A 12628-nucleotide genomic window follows, 5' to 3' on the forward strand; every position below is an offset into this window, starting at 1 on the left:
ATATGGCAAAGGAAATTAGATTATTATCAAACTTTCTAAAAGTAACACTTTATGCCAGAAGAAACTGGAGTGACACAATCAAAGTGCTCAAGAAAATGTGAACCAACAATTTTAAACCTAGCAAAAGAGACTAGTGTAAAGGCACAAATGTTATCAACACTTGAGAATTCAAGAAATACTGTTTTTGTTCCCATGAACCCTCCCTAAGGAATCTAATAGGAAATAGGGTTCAGACAATCAATCTGACTAGAGAGGTATCAATACATAGGCTGATGGTGGTGGTGGTTTAGTTGCTAAGTCGTGTCCAACTCTTGCGATCCCATGGACTATAGCCTGCTAGGCTCCTCTGTCCATGGGAGTTTCCAGGCAACAATGCTGGAGTGGTTTGCCATTTCCTTCTCCATGAACATTAAACACCAAGCTACCTAAGAACTACCACAGAACTAAGATTAGTTGTAAGTTAAGAGGGATAGAGTAGTATAATACAGAGAGAAGACAACTATAAAAACAATGGGGAGAGAATGGGGAAAGCATATGCAAAAAAGATTTTTTAGTGTTTTGAGTAATCATATCATAGTGGTATTAATATTATTGTTCTGATATTGTTGTGTTTATGAGATGAGACAAAAAGCTTAATTTTACTATCTCTTGTGTCACTGAAAACTTGGGTTTTTAATGCGAAGGAGATAACAGATATAACAGGGAAAAAGGAAAACACTCTAAAATCTTGAATGTAAACATATATAGAGATTTGTCTAGCAGTCCAGTGGTTAAGACTCTGTGCTTTCATTGCAAGGGGCATGGGTTCTATCCCTGGTTGTGGAACTAAGATCCTGCATGCTGAGACCCCAAAATAATAAAATAAAAAAAAAAACATAAATATATACATCATGGGGTATTTTAGCTTTAAATGTAAATAAATATAAATGCATTTATAATTACCCAACCTTGTTCATTGAAAAGGTCAGGAACAAGTCTAGTGTTGAAAAGCATCTCTAATCCTCATATTATGGTCTTAAAATATCATTCCCCACTAAAAGAAACTGAAGGGCTTCTTAGACAAATTACTAATTTTAGGTCCAAGAGAGGAGACATGCCAGATGAATCTGGAACATCTTATACAGCAGAGAGCAAAGAAGCCACTATCAAAGATTAGAAGGGTATGTCATAGACTCAGGATCCAACTTGAAGAGCCTCCTACCGAATAAATGAAGAAGAGACAACAGAATTAGAATACAGCAAGTCCCCTACACACAACCCTTCAAGTTGCAAACTTCCAAAGATGTGTGTTTCGCATGTCCAATCACGTAAGTTAGTTCAGTTGTCTGGCATACACTGCACACGCATGCGTCCTCTACAGGTGGTTGTGCTTTTGTGTGCTTTACTATACAGTACTGTACAGAGAACAGTAGTACGATATCTTTGTTTCAAGCCCAGGATGTCCAGAAGTAAGCATAAAAGCAGTGGTGATGTAGCTGGTACTCCTATAGGAGTACCAGCTATTGAACTATACTACTACTGTACTTCTCAAGGTACTATACTGTAAGATTAAAAACATTTTATTTTTTGTGTTTGTTTTTTGTGTATTATTTGTGTGACAAGTATTATAAACCTATTACAGAACAATACTATATAGCTGATCATGTTAGTTGGGTACTTAGGCTAACTCTGTTGGACTTACGAACAAGTTAGACTTAACGAATGCGCTCTTGGAGCAGAACTGTTTTGGATGTAGGGGACTTACTGTACCAAGAGAAATTGTGTGCTTCCTGATGAAGAAACATAATATCACGTGTATTCTTTCCAGAGGGATCAACAGGAGGCTGATCGAGGCTCTGGATAGAGCTGCTGATTTACATAAAGTAAACTGAGAAACATGGTAACTTTAACCACAAATGTGTAATCAATCAAATCCATACTGCTGGAAACCTGACCAGCCTGGGTTCTAATAGATAAATTATAAGAAAAAGAAAGAACTGAAGGGGAAAGCTGTAGATTAAGAGAGACTTCAAAAACATCACATTTAATATGTATGGCTGAGTTCCTTCATTATTCACCTGAAACTCACCACATTTTTAATCGGCTATACCCCAATACAAAATAAAAAGTTAACAACAACAAAAAATCTCACGTTTAAAAATGGGTAGTACTAAACTGCTAGACTAAACTGTTGGGTATGCACACTGGTGTGATAAATCTATTTTTTAAATGAAGGGAAGTGACTGCTGTAAAAGTAAAGTTACTATTAGGGAGTGAGAGGGAATGACGATTGAACTGGGCACAAGAAGAAGTTTCTGGAGGGACTGGCAATGTTCTATTTTCTGGCAGGTGGTCGCTGCAAGGGGATTTACAGTTATAATAATTTATTATGTTTGCAGTTTCTTGTGTGTGGTTTTCTGTATCTTGTATTTTATTTTGCAATAAAGAGACTGCTTTTAAAAGACAGGGATGGGAAAGAAAATAGAAAGTCAATTTCTTTTTTTTTTTTTTTTTTGGCAGCTCTGCACATCTTGTGGAATCTCAGTTCCCCAACCAGGGACTGAAGGTGGGCCACAGCAGTGAAAGCACGGAATCCTAACCACTAGCCCACCAGGGAAATCCCAAGGTTCCATTTCTATACCTATCCCTTGACGTGTTTTGTGCTGAGAGACAGGGATCACTGACTAGGTGTATTCCAGACACTGGACACAGTCTAAGCAAAGGCAAGGAGGTAGAAATGAGATGTATGGCAAATTCTGGCAATAGCACATGGTCACCCTGTTTGGCTGCCCAATGGCTCTACAAAGAGAACAGCAGGAAACAAAGCTAGGAAATATAAGTTAAAGGCACACTGCAGAAGTTTCATTATGCCAGGACAAGATGTCTGTACTTAATTAAATGTTTCTGAACCTTGTTTCTCACTCCAACCCCCTCCTCCTTCCTAACAGAACTCTGATTTTCTTGTCCTGTTATCCATCCAGCAGTTTTTTGTGTCTACAGGTGCTAGCTGGAGCTACAGCAGCCATCTTGAGACAATGAGGAATTTTAACTTCTGGAGAACATGCTGAGTATAGCAAAGCAGAAAGATGGGCAAGAATACAAATCTCAGATGATATTGCTAAGCCACCAAGTTAATTAATCTCACAGTCGCCCTTCTGCTAGGGTTCTTATTATATGAGATAATGAAACTCCATATTATTACGTGCAGCTGAAAGCAGCCAAAATTATAAATAAGGGGAAAATAATTAATTACCAAAATTACGGTAAGGGGAAATCATAAAAAAGCCCACTTCAAGACATACCCTTTAAACAGTCCCCATGCTCTTAGTGGTCCAGAAGAATCATGACCCTGAGTCTTGGTTGGTTGCCCTGAACAATCAATCTCCCAGAAACACGCAGAAGGTTTCAGCAGCCAGCTTAAGTTTACTACTTAATCACACAAGTCTAGCTGGTGTCAAGCTCTTAAAGGAGCTGATCCCAGGGAATGAGGAGAAAAATGAAAAGGAAATAAAACTGAACAGTTGCCTGCAGAGAACACCAGCTGCGTGTGATTGATTTCCATGTAATCTCCATTTGTCTCCCTGGAATTTCTTCATCAGATTCCTGGCACAGGGTCACAGAGACACGTGATGCTGCTCATGCCTGGAGTGTGGTCAGGAAAAAAAAAAAAAATTCCCTTATATACCCTTGAAGTCCAAGGGGGACAAGATGAGTATTCTGGGGGAAAACAAGAGAGAGATTTTCTTTTCCTCGCCCTGGTGGCAAAGCTCAGGCCATAGTTCACTGTCAACCAAGGTGGAAGGTTAGCCCATTGGCTACCCGATTAGGTGTGAAGAGCCGACTCACTGAAAAAGACCCCCATGCTGGCAAAGACTGAAGGCAGGAGGAGAAGAAGGCAACAGAGGGTGAGATGGTTGGATGGCATCATCAACTCAATGGACATGAGTTTGAGCAAAGTCTGGGAGATAGTGAAGGACAGAGAATCCTGGCATGCTAGTCCACCGGATTGCAAAGAGTTGGACGTGACTTAGCAACTGAACAACAACCACCGTATTAGAAGTTTGTTCTCTCAAGCTGGTGAGCCCCTAGGATCTGGGGAGTTTATGCCCATCCTGGGTGTTTTCAATCTACCAGCTGCTCAGGGCAGATGTCTTGGCCCTGATGATAGCTACTACGTAGGGCTCTTCCACTGACCCATCCGTTCCCCCAAACCACACAAGGAAACAAGTTATTTGAAGGATCTCGACTTGGGGTCACTGGTGGTGGGGAAGGGTTAAAAAAGAGTAGAAGAGGATGGAAAGGCAGGGTGTACTGTACCCTGTTGTCATTTCAAAGTGCCACCCCTTTCAGTGGTTTGACGCTCTGTGCTGTGGACTGAATGTTCTTTGGTATAAGCATGGGAGAGTCCATTTGCCTAGTGCGTCCCTGCCCACGGATATGGAGCTGTAAACTCAAGAGACAGAGACAGCACCCAGGATAGTGGTATTAAAGTGCAGTCTCCACTCCAGCAGCATCAGCAGCTCCTTGAAAGTGGTTAGGAATGCAGATTCTCAGGCCCTACCAGCTGTTCGGTTGAATCACAACTCTAGGAGTGGGTCCCAGAAATCTGTGTTTGAAAAAGCCCTCCAGGTGACTTTCACACACAGGAGGACCAGACCAACAACCTCATTAGGCAGGGGGCGGAGGGGGGTGGGGGGTGGGCGGGGAGAAGTGCAGGCCCAAGGACTTCAAGTGACTCACTTAGGGTCCCACAGATGGAAAGCAGCAGAGACTAAACTAGTCTGACTTGCAGTCCAGAGCCTTTCCCACAGCACTGGAAAGAAAGCAAAGCTGTAACGCCCAAAGCCACTGCAAACTATTTCAAAACCATGCTGAGCCATTCCCAGTGTCTACATACTTCTTGACACCTCATCTGGAGCCTTGAGCCTGAAACACTTCCATTTCTAACACAGGACAGTAAGACCAGGGCACTCTCTCCCCTTCCAGCTCCTCTCTATGGCAGAGCAGAGGACAGTGTCCACTTACCCAGGGACGGAAGTCTGAAACCCCAACAACTGTGGTCCAGAGTAATGAAATCAGGTGCTGAAAGCAGACTGCCTGGGTGCAAACCTCAGCCAGGAGATTGTCCTCTATGTCACTGCAATCAAGTCTTCACCTTTCTGAGCCTGCTCCCCAGCTGTGAAGGGAGGACAGTGTTTTTACAGGGACAATGGCTGTGGTGAAGCTGAGATGAGATAGCCCATGTCAGATGCTGAGCACTGTGCCCGGCACACAGCTAAGTCCTCCATGCACACAACTGTCACTGCTCTTCTCCACATCATTTTGTCCCTCTAATGACTGAGTCATGCTGACTCCACCTCTTTGATGCCCCCACATCTGGCCTCTTCTCTGTCTTTGCATGTCCAGCCCTACTGCCATAGTATGCTCTGGTCCTCATCTCATGCCCTGGCACCACCACACAAGTCTTCAGATGGGTCTCCTAGCCTCCAGTCCTGCCTCCAGTCTGCTCTCTACCCTTACGGTCCATTGAGCTCTCTAGATTGCCAAGATGAGCCACTCTCTCTGCCTCATGAGCTTCCCAAGACCCTACTATCTGTGGGGTTGAGTTCCAGCTCCTGGGCATCAGCACTCCATCTTTATCTTACACCGGGGTTCCCCCCAAGTTGACCACATGCTCTACACCTAACCACTTTGGGGACACAAAAACTGTGGCCTTTTTACACCACTATGCTCTGTTCTCTAAGCCAGTGATGCCTGGCCTCCACCTGCCTGGTAAATCCACACTCAGCTTTCCACACGGAGCCAGAGCCACAGACTCCTTGAAGTCTCAGTCCCAGCAGAAGTGACTGCCACTGCTTGGTGCCTGCTCTGGCTGCGGCACCCGCTTCTCTCATGGCACCCCTTCCACTTTACTGGATGCGGTTCCACATCTGCCTTCCTTGCTGTCTCCCGGACTGTCCCTCTTTCCCAAGCACCCTCCCTGGCATTAGAGTCTCTCAACTCACTTATTAAATGGATAAGTGCTGGACTCCCCCAGTCTCACAAGTCCCAGCACTGCCCTCTGGGCTCACAGAACAAATCTGCTCTGGTGGTCCCCAGGAAAGCCTCTGAGGGGCTGGAATCCCATCTCTCGATGAAGCAGGGTGGAATGACTCTCAACACAAACGTGGCTGTGATCATGCAACGTGTAAAGCAGGCCATATTCAGGGTATGTAACTATGCGATCCAACCATCACCAGGCAGCCATTCAGTTCCTAGGACGGGCAAAGCCCCCATTTAGCAGAAAATGAGCCTTCTCACCCCCCGCCGGTGTGGAATGTGGCAACAGAAACTAAGAGCTTGCCAGCATGGCCCTGCCCCGAGCTGGAGATGTGGCTTCTGGTTCCTGGCACAGCCACTCACTTGCTGGGCAACCACCTTCTCTGCTTGGGCCGCTGATGCTCGTCTAAAAAACGAGGGCTGCGAACTAGAAGCTCCCTAAGTGCCCTTTAGAGCTCAGAGCTTGAGCACTTCAGAAATTTAAATGCCACTAATTAGAAGAGCTGAGATGACTCCTGCTTTTCCCTCTCACTCCCTCCTGAGCACTCCGCAGTTCACATAGGGGACAGATGGGAGATACTGTGTTTGCTGAACAAATGACTTGACTCCTCCTGTTTTCACCCAGGTGCTCTTTAACTTTGGACTATGCGCCAGTAGGACCCAAGTGCTCCTGGAGTTGGCCATGCTTTTCCCACCTAAACATCTCTCCCTCGCTTTGAGATTTAACCAAAGCAGGCAATGTTACTTATGGTTAAATAATTCATGACCCAGAATCAGACAACCTGGACTAGACTCCTGGTTCTAGCATTTCGGAGCTGTGTGACTTTGAGCAAAATGTTTAACCACTCTGTGTCTCAGTTTTCTCATCTGTAAAACAGGGGTGGATAATAGTCCTACCTTATGGGGTCATCGTGAGGATTAAAATAGTTAATACAGTTAATTCATTAAATAGCATCTGCCATAGAGTGAGCACTTGACAAAATGATTAAGTTATGCTTTCTCAAATGTCCTTCGGGAAAGGAGTGTTGTTGTCTAAATGCATCTCAAGAGTGGCACTAACCCATTCAAGACAGCTCCAACCTCATGACCTAATTACTTCCCAAAGGCCCCTCCTCCAAATACCATCACATTGGTTCTCTTTCTGTGTGAGGATACAATGAGGTGCTGGCAGTCTGCAATGTGGAAGAGGCTCCTTTTATTAGGACCCGATCATGCTAGTACCCTGATCTCAAGACTTCCAGACGCCTAAACTGTGAGAAAAGATTTCTTTCTTGTTTTGGCAGCTCTGGGTCTTTGTTGTGGTGCATGAGCTCTCTCTAGTTGTGGCTCGCTGGCTTCTTTGCCCCACGGCATGTGGGATCTTACATCCCCTGACCAGGGATCGAACCTGCATTCCCTGTATTGCAAGGTGGATTCTTAACCACTGGACCAGGGAAGTCCTGAGAAAAAATTTCTGTTGTTTATAAGCCACCCAGTCTTTGGTACTTTGTTATGGCATCCTGAACTGAGACACATAACAATAACAAAATGTGAATGGACAGATACTAAAATATAACTGTGGTGCTCTCGGGATGGCCATAACCACTGGGGATTATCTTTTGTGCTTGAGTTCATCTGTGTTTGCAGCATTCAAAATACAGGTCAGCATTCCCCCCTCCCCCCGGCCCCCAGATGTCTTTTTCTACCATCCAAGAACTCTGGGCTGGCTAGGCCTGCAGCCCTGCTCCCCAGCTCAGGCCCAGCATTCCAAGGAATTGCCAAACTCCAAGCCCCAACTCCTCAGGAATGGGCTGGGGTGGGGCCTCTCCATAGGAGCCTCATCTAACATTCTTTTCATGGGCATTTCCAGAAAGAACCGCAGGCATAAGTGGGAATGACATGTGTCTGAAATAGACCATCCATCAGACAGAACTCTGTGGGGCTTGGATTCTTGGCAAAGAGCCCCCTGAAGTAACATCTCCAGCCATTTCCTGAGCAGTTAAGCTCTACTTTGCCCTGTGTTAAATGCATTCTGACCATTATTTTATTTGATCTCCACAATCTCGCAAGACAGATATTCTTCCCCCAAATTATGAATGAGGCAGTGGAGGCTCTGCCATATCTGGCCTCGGTCATGCAGCTAGGAAGTAGCCCAAGGGACCCAACTCCAAGTCTAACTCTACTGCACACAGTGAAACAATGTCTTCATGATGGTTTCCTACACCTTGGTATACCTGGCCTTGAATTTCCGTTTCCTCACCCACGAAGCTGGACTCAACACTTGAGATTACTAAGTAAATACTGACAGCTACCCCTGCAGGACTTTTCACAACTTCCCAGACTCTGTCCCTGAGCCACAAAATAGGATTGTTTTCAGTCAATCGGTGAATATTTATTCTATGTGCTGGGGACGCTCACATTCAACCCGGGACCCAAAAAACCTATTAATACCAGAAATGGTCCATGTCCTTAAGCATCCAAACATCTCATTGTTGATACAAGACTGACAGACTGAGAGGTCCCTAAAATTATGTCTAGCTGACCCTTACTGAGTACTCAACCCTGTGATTAGAGCCTCACTAACACTTTTGCAGGAAAGCTCCCATTCATTGGCCTTACCACGTAAGTGCTTTATGTACTTCCTCTCTTCTAAACCTTATCCTAATGATGTGAGATATCCCTCACCACATCACAGGTGAGGAAACTGGGGATACATTGAGGGACTTGCCCAAGGTCACCCAGAACTAGGGCCTGCCCTGTAGCATTTATCATACTCAAATCACATTGGAGGGTTATTTTGGGGTCTGTCACCCCATCAGCCTGTCGGTCCAAAACAATAGGGATGCATCCTGTTCAGAATTATGTTCTTTACTGACCTGGTCCAGTACCTGATATAGGTAAGTATAAGCTTGTGTGCATGCGCGCATGCACACACACACACACACACACACACAGTACTAAAGGGGAAACAGTCAGGGTAACTTAAAAAGGAGCTCTGTATTCAGCTAGATCTGGGTTTGGACAAAAGTTTTTCCACATCCTAAGTTATCTGTCTTTTAAGCAATTCAATCTTCTTGAGCTTCCATTTTCTTACCTGTTATATGGGGATTCCTACAAACTCACTCCTAGGGAGGATGTGAGGAATGAACAAGAGGCAAGGATGTCCATCTCTGAGCAGGTCTGGCATGTAGTAACTGCCTATTAAAGCACAGACAGCTATTACTACATGACCAGAAACAAGTGCCCAATTAATGAGACACCTGGAACTCCAGGTGTCCTGTGTCCCCCCCTCCCCCCACCCCACCCCCGTAGAACATGCGCTCACTGAGAGCAAGGAAGGAACGTTTATATTTGCGATCCCAGCAGGGGCCAATAAATGGTGTTCCACACCATTTGTCATCTGGTGATGACAGAGATGTATCCTGCCCAGGATGATGACTCTGAGCTGGGCAAGCAGAAGGGGCCTGACCCAGTGTCATCTCTGTAGTGGGGATGAAGTCAGCCCCTAACCTGCAAAGAGTTCTAAAGAGGCAGAAATGAAACCCCCTCGGAAAGCCCTCGCCACCCGACACCATGAGAAGGGAGGGGAGGACATGGTGATGGGGATAGAGAGATGAAAAGTGGGCAGAGAGGGAGGCTCGGAAGGCCCTGAAAGATGGACCAAAGGCAGGCCTGAAGAGGAAGGGCTTTGAAGCCATATAGTCTAGGGTCTAGTCCCACCTCTGACTTCACCAGCCTTGAGCCTCATCTCACTAGGCTGCTGCTGCTGCTGCTAAGTCGCTTCAGTCGTGTCTGACTCTGTGCGACCCCATAGACGGCAGCCCACCAGGCTCCCCCATCCCTGGGATTCTCCAGGCAAGAACACTGGAGTGGGTTGCCATTGCCTTCTCCAATGCATGAAAGTGAAAAGTGAAAGTGAAGTCACTCAGTCATGTCTGACTCTTAGCGACCCCATGGACTGTAGCCCACCAGGCTCCTCCATCCATGGGATTTTCCAGGCAAGAGTACTGGAGTGGGGTGCCATTGCCTTCTCCGCTCACTAGGCTAAGTCACCTCATCTCTACAGGTAGGAAAACCACAAGGTTGCCCCCAGGAGGCTGTTGTGAATCGAATATAAGGTGTGCTGAGCTCCTGGTACATAGTAAGAGCTCAATAAATGGTAGGTATACTATGGAGGAGTCACTTTTTTTTTAAGGGCAAAGCGTTCTCAGACAATAACACAGCCAAACAGGAATTGAGCTTAGTGCAACTAAAATAGAAATAGGAGAGCTGAAACCATATCCTGAGGATGACTATTTATGAGGCCAATTTCAGTCTAATGAATCCCCCACGGCAGCCTCTGCACAGCTCTTAGTCCAGAGCACAGGGACGTGCCCTCCCCCAAGTTCTGGGAAGGGCGGCAGCCACGTGCGGTGCCCCATCAGCGTTTAATAATCACAGCAATAATCCTAATAATGATTGGGATGGGGGGAGGGGAGAAATGCAGGTGGGGAAGAATAACACTTAAAGCTATTTTGCTTCCTCAAGACAAACTTCTGCCTGAAATAGATTAATTCAATCTGCATATTAATGTGGGTTACTAATTAATGGCTAAAAAATGCTTTCAACAAGGAAAGTGTGATGCAGATGCTTAAAAAAATAACATCCAGGAGTCACAGGATAAGTCTGGAAAGGAAATAAGCTGGCCTCTTTTTTTTTTTTAACTTAAATGTTAAAATCTTAAATGATTTTACGGTTGAAGGAGATGGAGGGCAATTTGGAAAATTCACTTAAAGTGCAGAAACATAAAATAGGAAAGCCTGGTGTGCGGGGACTTCCTTTATGTTCCTGTGGAAGCTTGTCACTGCACTTACCACAGAAGTGTGTGTGACTTAAGTCTACTTTCTGCTTTGCCTTCTAGACTCTAAATTCCCTGAGTGTAGAGGCCCAGTCCTCTATCCTTCCCTATCTCTGGCCCTAACACTGCACCAGGCACGTAAGGAGAAGTCAAGAGCATAATGAAACAAATGAATGACCCCAAAAGAGGAAGGCAAGGGCTACACAGTGACCTCCTTCCTGAGAGTACTGCATAGAAAAGAGGAAAAAAGGAATAACGTTACTGTGGAGAAATATGACAAACCATCCCTCATCCAGGTGGTCAAGGTCAACATTAGCAGAGATAAGTCACATGGGTAGTATGTACCCTTGATATATGCAATGAAAATGGAACTATAGGTCTCTGTGGTCGTCCTTTCAAAACCTCATAACCCCCATTTAAATATCAGAAAAACATCAGATAAATTCCAACAGGTTCTATGAAATCCCCGAGCAGGACTCCTACTCAGAACTGTGAAGGTCACCAGAAACAAGGAAAGTCTGAGAAACCATCATAGCCAAGAGGAGCCTAAGAAGACAGAGATTTAATAATATGATGTGTTCTTCTAGATGGATTTTACAGCAGGGGAAATTAGTCTAGGAGGAGAGACCCGTCCAAGGTCTTAGAGATTCTCCTGGTGGATAGGCTTTCACAATTGTGCTGATGTATTACAGAAGGATGGACGTGGTATTCCTCTTCATACATAGTAAATATCTTGATTTAAAAAAAAAAAAGTTTATTTATTTATTTGGCTGCCCTGGGTCTCAGCTGTGGCATGTGGGATCTAGTTCCCTGACCAGGGATTGAACCCAGGCCTCCTCCATCGGGAGCACAAAGTCTTAGCCACTGGACCACCAGGGAAGTTCCTTGATTTTTTTTTTTTTTTAATTTGCAACTAAGATGAGGTCTCCTCCCTCCTCTGAAAACCCTCAACTTCTACTGCCCAAAAGTCCTGTAAAATCTGGCAAGCAAGCACCTCAAAGGAACCAATAGCCTAGAAGAATGGTCCTCAGAGCTCACTAAGACCACATCTTCCCACTGAGCACAAGAAACACTGAGGCCTGAAGGAGGAAACAGTGCCTTGCCTATTGCCAGGGTAGTGTGTTGGTTGGTGCCACACTTAACTCACGCTTCCTTGCTTGTAATATACCAAACTCTCTCCACTACCTAGATGTGAAGAACCAGTTTAGGGCCATGGAGGAATTCCTGCCAAATTCCTAGCTCTGTCTTTGCCAATCTCAAGTCTGTGAAGGGCAACCACGTGGAAAATGGTTTGGTACTTAACTACATGTCTTTTGCCCCAGCTCCAGGTCACCGCCAAGCAGAAAGTCTGGGCCTGGCAGGCTGAGGCCTCAGACACAAAGACAGCATCCCATCAGGGTGTGCAGGAAGAGCACAGTTCAGCAGGGCTGGCAAGCCACACTGCCATGGGCAGCCCCATTCATCAGCCACCCTGGGGGATCTCATTTTCCAGCTCCGCGTAGGGTACATTTTCTAAATGTGACCCTGTTTCTGTTATGAGAATCAAAGTGCTCCAACTGCAAAATCATAAATACTCAAAAGTGGCAGCTAATGGCAGTGGCAGTTTGCAAGATGCCAAATGGCAGCGAGAAGTGGACGCCATAAATTAAGGCCTGACTTCTCCATTCTCATGAAGGTGTTTTGTGGGTTTTTAGTGATGAGATCTGCTTTCAAGTGGATTTACAGGGGCTCCCTGTGAATTCAGGCAGAGCTTTTAAAAAATACTCCTAACAGATGCTAAAAAGAAAACCAGAA

At 45.3% G+C, this 12628-nt stretch overlaps 1 protein-coding gene across 2 annotated transcripts in view; it reads right to left on the minus strand.

The window, feature by feature from the left end:
• Nucleotides 1-12628, minus strand: part of GALNT10 (polypeptide N-acetylgalactosaminyltransferase 10) — a 222017-nt gene that overhangs the window by 165615 nt on the left and 43774 nt on the right. The window lies entirely within an intron of this gene.

The sequence above is a fragment of the Bubalus bubalis genome, chromosome 9 (assembly GCF_019923935.1).
Source record: "Bubalus bubalis isolate 160015118507 breed Murrah chromosome 9, NDDB_SH_1, whole genome shotgun sequence".
Classification (NCBI taxonomy): domain Eukaryota; kingdom Metazoa; phylum Chordata; class Mammalia; order Artiodactyla; family Bovidae; genus Bubalus; species Bubalus bubalis.